The sequence below is a fragment of the Neovison vison genome, chromosome 7 (genome assembly GCF_020171115.1).
Source record: "Neovison vison isolate M4711 chromosome 7, ASM_NN_V1, whole genome shotgun sequence".
Classification (NCBI taxonomy): Eukaryota; Metazoa; Chordata; class Mammalia; order Carnivora; family Mustelidae; genus Neogale; species Neogale vison.
The window spans coordinates 192,531,642-192,540,853 of record NC_058097.1 but is presented as its reverse complement, the minus strand read 5'-3'; the positions used below and the strand labels follow the sequence as shown (position 1 = coordinate 192,540,853).

General features: G+C 36.8%; 1 pseudogene; it reads left to right on the top strand.

Moving 5' to 3' along the window:
- Positions 1-600: 600 nt before the first annotated feature.
- Positions 601-1,528, top strand: LOC122912923 (annotated as a pseudogene).
- Positions 1,529-9,212: the final 7,684 nt, after the last annotated feature.

The window sequence follows — 9,212 nt, the reverse complement described above, 5'->3', positions numbered from 1 at the left end:
TTAATACTATGTCAAATATAATAAATAATCTCTTAACTGGGGTTTCTGTCTCTGGCTTCCAACATCTTACTGAACCTCACTCCACTTCATCCAGGACACATGAAGACATTTATTAAAATTTTTTCCCTTATTATGTCTTCCTTTAATTCCTCTTCACTTTTCCATATATATTCTCACTGTCTTCTCGTGGTTTCCCATTTCCTAAGTATAAAGGTAAAATTCCTAACCTTACATTCATAGCTTTTACATCATACACTACCTCCCTTTTCTTACTTAACTGCCAGTATGTATTCAATTGACTATTTCCTGTTACATGATTAATCACTTTAGATGACAAAAGGTGCACAAATGATCTCCTGCCTGTGTGTTTACAAAGTTCCCTATGGCCATACTCAACAGAAATTTCAATGAGCAAATAATTTCCATAATCTTAAAGATTTCATAATTTATTTTCTATCTCAGAAAACTACATGAGAATCTATAATTCAATAGAATCTAGGTATGTATTGCTTACTAGATGAAAAAGCTTAATATATTCAAGGTTACATTAATCCAAAGGAATTTTTTTTCAGGTAATGCAATTATTCATAATATGAAATAATGGAGAATAAAAACAATGTGACAGAGTTTGTTCTACTGGGGCTCACAGAGAATCCAAAGATGCAGAAAATCATATTTGTCATCTTTTTGGTGATTTACATCATATCTGAGGTAGGAAATATACTCACCGTGGTCACTATCACTGCCAGCCCATTATTGGGGTCTCCCATGTACTATTTCCTGGCCTATCTCTCTTTCATTGATGCCTGCTATTTCTGTTAATACCCCTAAACTGATCATAGATTCACTCCGTGAAAAGAAGACCACCACATTCAATGCATGTATAATCCAAATCTTTGGAGAACATTTCTTTGCAGGAGCTGATATCATCCTACTTACTGTGATGGCCTATGACCGCTATGTGGCCATCTGCAAGCCATTGCACTACACGACCATCATGAATCGGCGGGTGTGTGGCCTGTTAATGGGAGTAGCATGGGTGGGAGGTTTTCTTCATGGAGCCATACAGATCCTCTTTATCATCCCTTTGCCCTTCTGTGGCCCTAATGTCATAGATCACTTTATGTGTGATCTGAACCCTTTGCTCAATCTTGCCTGCACTGATACCCACACCCTAGGGCTCTTTGTTGCTGCCAACAGTGGTTTCATCTGTGTCTTCCTCTTCCTTCTCTTGATCATCTCCTATGTGGTCATTCTGTACTCCCTAAGGAACCACAGCTTGGAGGCAAAGCGCAAAGCCCTCTCCACCTGTGTCTCCCACATCACAGTAGTTATCCTATTCTTTGTGCCTTGCATTTTTGTGTACATGAGACCAGCGATTACTTTATCTATTGATAAAACAGTCTCAGTGTTCTACACTATGATAACACCAATGTTAAACCCCTTAATCTATACCTTAAGAAATGATCAGATGAAAAATGCCATTAGGAAATTGTGTAGTAGAAAAGTTATTTCAAGTGAGAAATAAATAGGCCTGGAGCTCAGCACTGATTCAATGAAAATAAAGGTCAAAAGGACATTTTGGAAGTTCTCAGAAAGAATACCTACCAAATAAAGAGTAAATAAACTACTATGAATGCTACCTTCTGAACTGAGTGGAGTAGAAATGTGTGCAAGAAAGAAAAAACTAACCATAGCTTTTTACATATATACATATATATACACATTCATATGTGTAGCACATAGTATATATATATTCATATTCACTATGAATATTCAGTATCTATATATTCACTCTCCATAAAATCTAACATATTTTATTAAGAATTCTGCTCAGTTTTATAAACCAGTATTGATGATAACATGCTTCCTATAAAATTAGAGTCTAAAATGTCTATAACATTGCAAAAGTGAAGAGCCCTTTAATCTCTGAGAGGTAATGAAGTTCCCTCTAAGTTTTCAAATTCCCCTGTAGACTTCAGAGCCACATAGTATTGTTCAAGTTACCCTTCATAGGCTGCTAACCCATTACAAAGAATCATGACTCAAATTAATGAACATCTTATTATCTGAGAGGGATTTCTATTAAATAAAGTCACACTCCATAGAGCACTTAACTATTTGTTAAAAATAGTTTTTACAAGTCAGCACAATGTCTGGGGCACAATAAATATTGAATGATGAATAATGGCATGAAGGGAGTTGAGTAACATCAAGAAAACTTTGACCAAAGAAGTAATTGTGGAGACAAGGGACTTTTTTTCCTACATTTATCTGATTCAGACTGAGATTTCTAGTGAGATCTCCCTGAGAAACCACAATTTTTTGAACTCTTCATTAAACTATGCATTTACAAATATTGAAACTGAGATTCTCAATGAAAGAGCAAATATCCTACATTGATATTTTCCCTGCTTTCAGCAAGGTTTCATCATCATATGAATGTAAGCTGATCATGACATTTTTCTCTGTTAATTAGATTATTTCTAGGTAACATTTCATTATGAAAAGTTTTAAAAAATAAGTGGTTCCATCTTTACACAAAACAACTTTAGGATAAATATATTCCATTTATATATCTGTGTGTGTGTATAATATTTCCCATTTGTTAATCAATAGATATTTCTGACACAAAAAATATGTCAGATGCATTGATGGTTGCTGGGCCTTCAGTGGTGAATAAAGCAGAACAAAGGTCTTGCCATCCAAAGCTTCAGATCCACTGAGATACACCTAGAGGGGAGTGGAATATGATAAGACCATGTTATAAATGGGAATGTGAAAGTGCAGGGGGACAATGAAAGCATGTTTGAGGGACAACAAAGATCAGGGGGTCAGGAAGATTTCCTAGATGAAAACATCAAAAATGCAAGGGGAATCATGAGAGTGAATAGGCATGTGTTAGGAGGAGAATATTCCCTTTGTTGCATAACAAAGACCAAGGGTGAAAGATAGTATGCAGAAAACACAATCATTTCTATATGCTGTAGCTATTGGCTCATCTATTCATTCAATAATTAATTATTGAGCTTCTATGTGTCAGTTTATAAGCTAGACACTAAGCTTCTAAAAGTCTAGTTAGTAAAACGTGAAACTAGAACGAGATGGAGAAGATAAGAAGAGTTTCATATATGTGATAGAGCTGCATGCCAAGTACCATGGGGGACACATTGGAAGGGTCTTCATACCTTTTCATGGCCTGGAGCTCATTTCTCTTGGCAATGAATAATACTCCATTGTCTGATATTGCAGTTTGTCTATCCTCAGCTACTGAAGGACGTCTTGGCTGCTTCCAGTTGTATGGACAATTGTGAATAAAGATGTTGTTAAACATGTGTGTGCAGGGTTTTTTGTTGACATAAGTTTTTAACTCTGTTGAATAAATGCCAAGGAGTGGGATTGCTAAATTTTTTTAAGTTCTGTAAAAAACTAACAAATTGTCTTCCCAAGTGGTGGCACCATTTTGCTTTCTCATCAACAATAAATGAGAGTTCTTGTTCTGTATCCTCACCAACATATTTTGGCCTTCCTAATGGATGTATTCTTAAAAAACCTCTTTGAGTCATTTGCTTATCCAAAATGTGAAGGTTAAGTAATTTAAGAAGGCCTGTGGAGTTGAAGCCAATTGGTGTAAACCTCATGATTAAAATATAACAGGTTCAGAATTGATGGCATGCATGTTCGACGTGACATAAAAATACGGAGTCCCATCTATCACTGTGAATTCAAGATCAAAGAGTGTGCTCTGGTCAACTAGTAATGAATTCTACATACAATAAATGCTTATGTAAAGTTGGATGATTCCAAGGACACTGGGTCATTACCCAAAGTTACTGAGGTGTGAGCAATGGAATCAGAATTGTCTGTTAGAATACTGTTTCCTTTGTTTTTCAAGTCTAAGGACTCACATGTCACAAGTAAACCCTTTACCGTTCAGAGAAAAATGTGAATGCCAGTTTTCTGGGGGGGAAGGAGTGACATAACAGACAGGTGTTCCCACATGATAAGGTAGCAAAGACGGAAAAGAGAGAATCACTCTGAAGAGACTGGACAGCTACTAAGGGAAGAAGAAGTAGAGGGGAAGAGATTAAAAATGTTGAGTAAGGGGACCTGGGTGACTCAGTCATTAAGGGTTTGCCTTTGGCTCAAGTCATGATTCCAGCGTCCTGGGATCAAGGCCTGCATTGGACTCTGCTTGGCCAGAAGCCTGCTCCTTCCTCTCCTGCTTCCCCTGCTTGTGTTCCCTCTCTTGCTGTTTCTCTCTCTGACAACTAAATACATATTTTTTAAAATAAATAAAATAAAAAGGGAAGATAAACAGCTGAGGTGAGCGGAAGCAGCAGAAGCTAATACATTTACCATGAGGATTTTCATTTCTGGGTACATAAAGGAACTAAGGATCCAAATTTTATGCACATTGACAACTACTGTTGGGATATAATGAATCTGTAGAGCTTTGGTCAGAGATCTAGGGAATCTCAAGGACACCTCAATTTTTCCCTTGATCCAGTTATGATACCACATGACATAACCAGGAGAAAAATAGACTTTTTAAAAACAATACTTTTAAAAGATGATACTAACTTCTTCCTTTACCATACTGTTTTAGAGGTTTATTACACTGTATTATTAGCAGTTTGTTCCTCTTTAGAAAGAGCAGTATCCCACTGTATGTGTCTACCACACTTGTATACTTATTCACTAGCTGATGGATTTGGACATCCATGGATACACATCCATGTAAGGACGATAGAGAATTATGCTCTGTGAACACTCATGTAGAAGACTGGTGGACATAAATTATCATTTCTCTTGGGTTGATACCTAAGAGTGGAATTGCTGAGTTATAAGATAAGTGTATGCTAGCATTTTCAGAAACTGACAAAGTTTTTTCAGAAATGGTGCTGCTGTGTTACATTTCCACAAGCAATGAATGACATTCCCATTTCTCCACAACCTCAACAATAACAGGCACTTCAGTCATTTTTAAAATATGTATTTAGTAGGAAAAAGCCATGGATGACAAAATGTAATTGATTAGGGCAGAACTGAATGCCACCAGGGATGATGTTCGTAATGCTCTCAATGAGTTCCAATCTAATCTAAACTCTTTCAAAGCTAGGGTAACTGAGACAGAAGATAGAATTAGTGATCTGGAGGACAAACAGATAGAAAGGATCAGGAGGAAGCCTGGAACAAACAGCTTAGAAGCCACGAAAACAGAATCAGGGAAATTAATGATGCCACGGAATATTCCAACATCAAAATTATTGGAATCCCTGATAGGGAGGAGAAAGAAAGAAGTCTAGAAGATATAGTGGAACAAGTTCTCCATGAAAATTTTCCCATTCTTGTGAATGGAACCAGCATTCATGCACTAGAGGCAGAATGGTCTCCCCAAAGATTACAGATTCTCAAAAATCCTCGAGACACCTAATAATAAGAATGAGGAATTATAATTGTAGGGAGGCCCTCTTGAAGGCAGTTAGGACAAAGAGGCTCCTTTCATAGAGAGGAAAGCTCATGACAATAATGTCAGACCTGTCCACAGAAACCTGGGAAGCCAGAAAGGTCTGGCAAGATATATTAGGACACTAAATGAGAAGAACATGCATCCAAGAATACTTTATCCAGCAAGACTGATGTTCAAAATGCATGGAGAGATAAAGAGTTTCCAAGACAGGCAAGGCTTAAAAGAGTATGTGACCACCAAGCCAACACTGAAGGAAATATTTAGGGGGGTTCTATAAAAGAGGAAAAATTCTAAGAATATAATTGAACAGAAATATAGAGACAATCTACAGAAAGAAAGACATCAAAGGTAACACGATGTCAATAAAAACGTCTCTCAATAATCATTCTCAATGTGAACGACCTAAATGCACCCATAAAATGACACAGGGTTGCAGATTGGATAAAATGATAGGACCCATCCATACATTGTCTACAAGAGACCCATTTGAAACCTAATAATACAGCCAATCTGAAAGTAAAGGGATAGAGAAGCATCTTTCATACCAGAGTGCTTCAAAAGAATGCCAGGGTAGTGATTCTCATATTAGATAAATTAGATTTTAAACTAAAGACTGTAGTCAGAGATACAGAAGGACACTACATGATTCTTAAAGGGTCTTTCCAACAAGATCATCTAACAATTGTAAATATTTATGCCCCCAATATGGAAGTAGCCAATTACATAAGAAAACTGTTAATCAAGATAAAGAGTCATATTGATATGTATACATTAATAGTAGGAGATCTTAACACACCTCACTCAGTAACAGAAAGATCATCCAAGAAGAAAATCAATAAAGAAACAAGAACATTGAATGACACATTGGACCAGATGAACCTCATAGATATATACAGAACATTCCACCCAAAAAACAGAAATACTCATTCTTCTCAAGTGCACATGGTACCTTCTCCAGAATACACCACATACTGGGTCACAAATCAGGACTCAGCTGATACCAAAAGACTGAGATTATTCCCTGCATATTCTCAGATCACAATGCTTTGAAACTGGAGCTCAATCACAAGGAAAAGTTCAGAAGGAACTCAAACACCTGGAAGCTAAAGACCACCTTGCTTAAAAATGCTTGGATCAACCAGGAGATCAAAGAAGAACTGAAACAATTCATGGAAACCAATGAGAATGAAGACACTTCGGTACAAAACCCATGGGATACAGCAAAGGCAAGGGGGAAATACATAGCCATCCAAGCCTCCCTCAAAAAAAAAAAAAAAAAAAAAATTGAAAAAAAAATTGAAAAATCCAGAATACACCAGCTGTCTCTATACCTTAAAGAACTGGAGAATCAATAACAAATTAAACCAACTTTACACATAAGAAGGGAAATAATCAAGATTAGAACAGAGATCAATGAGGTAGAAACTAGAGATATAGTAGAATGTATCAATGAAACCAGAAGCTGGTTTTTTGAATCAATAAGATCGATAAACCATTGGCCACACTAATCCAAAAGAAAGAGAGAAACCTCAAATTAATAAAACTATGAATGAAAAGGGAGAGATCACAACTAACACCAAGGAAGTAGAAACAGTCATAGAGGTTATTATCAACAGTTATATTCCAATAACTTAAGCAACCTAGATGAAATGGATGCATTCCTGGAAAACCACAAACTCCCAAAATTGAACCAGGAAGAAACTGACAACCTGAATAGATGGGTATCTAGTAATGAGATTGAAGCAGTGATCAAAAACCTCCCAAAAAACAAGAGCCCAGGACCTGACGGATTCTCTGGGGAATTCTACCAAACTTTCAAAGAAGAAATAACACCTATTCTCCTGAAGCTGTTAAAAAAAAAAAAAACTGAAGCAGAAGGAAAGCTTCCAGACTCTTTTTATTAAGTCAGCATGACCCTGATCCCCAAACCAGGCAAAGACCCTACCAAAAAGGAGAATTTCAGACCAATACCACTGATGAATATGGATGCTCAGATTCTCAACAAGACCCTAGCAAATAGGATCCAATAGCACATTAAAACGATTATCCACCATGAATAGGTGGGATTCATCCCTGGGTTACAATGATGGTTCAACATTCGCAAATCAATCAATGTGATAGAAAAAAATCAATAAAAGAAGAGAGAAGAACCATATGGTCCTCTCAATTGATGAAGAAAAAGCATTTGACAAAATCCAGCATCTGTTCCTGATTAAAACGCTTCAAAGTATAGGGATAGAAGGAACATTCCTGAACTTCATAAAATCTATCTATGAAAAACCCAGAGCAAATATCATCCTCAATGAGAAGAAGCTCACAGCCTTCCCATTGAGATCAGAAACATGACAAGGATGCCCACTCTCACCACTCTTGTTTAACATACTATTAGAAGTCCTAGCAACAGCAATCAGACAACAAAGAGAAATAAAAGGCATCCAAATTGGCAATGAAGAAGTCAAACTCTCTCTCTTCGCAGATGGCATGATGCTTTATATGAAAACCGAAAAGACTCCACCCCCAAACTACTAGATCTCATAGAGCAATTCAGTGATGTGGCAGGATGCAAAGTCAATGTACAGAAATCAGTGGATTTCTTATACACTAACAATGAAAATACAGAAAGGGAAATTAGAGAGTCGATTCCATTGACTATAGCAACAAGAACCATAAGATACCGGGGAATAAACCTAACCAAAGAGGTAAAGGATCTGTACTTGAGGAACTACAGAACACTCATGAAAGAAATCGAAGAAGACACAAAAAGATGGAAGACTATTCCATGCTCTTGGATCGGAAGACTAAACTTTGTTAAAATGTCTATACTGCCTAGAGCAATCTATACTTTTAATGCCATTCCGATCAAAATTCCACCGGTATTTTTCAAAGAGCTGGATCAATAATCCTAAAATTTGTACGGAATCAGAAGAGACCCCGAATTGCTAAGGAAATGTTGAAAAACAAAAATAAAACTGGGGACATCACGTTACCTGATTTCAAGCTTTACTACAAAGCTGTGATCACTAAGACAGCATGGTACTTGCATAAATACAGACACATAGACCAGTAGAACATAGTAGAGAGCCCATATATGGACCCTCAACTCTATGGTCAAATAATCTTTGACAAAGCAGGAAATAATATCCAGTAGAAAAAGACAGACTCTTCAATAAAAGGTGTTGGGAAAATTGGACAGCTATATGTAGAAGAATGAAACTCAACCATTCTCTTACACCATACACAAAGATAAAATCAAATTGGATAAAAGACCTCAACGTGAGACAGGAATCCATCAGTATCCTAGAGGAGAACATAGGCAGTAACCTCTTCGATATCAGCCACAGCAACTTCTTTCAAGATATATCTCCAAAGACCTTTAAAGGAGACAAAAGTGAAATTGAACTTTTGGGACTTCTTCAAGATCAAAAGCTTCTGCACAGCAAAGGAAACAGTCAACAAAACAAAGAGGCAACCCACGGAATGGGAGAAGATATTCACAAATGACAGTACAGACAAAAGGTTGATATCCAGGATATATAAAGAACTTCTCAAACTCAACACACACAAAATAAATAATCATGTCAAAAAATGGGCAGAAGATATGAACAGACACTTCTCCAATGAACACATACAAATGGCTATCAGACATATGAAGAAATGTTTATCATCACTAACCATCAGAGAAATTCAAATTAAAACCACATTGAGATACCACCTTACACCAGTTAGAATGGCCAAAATT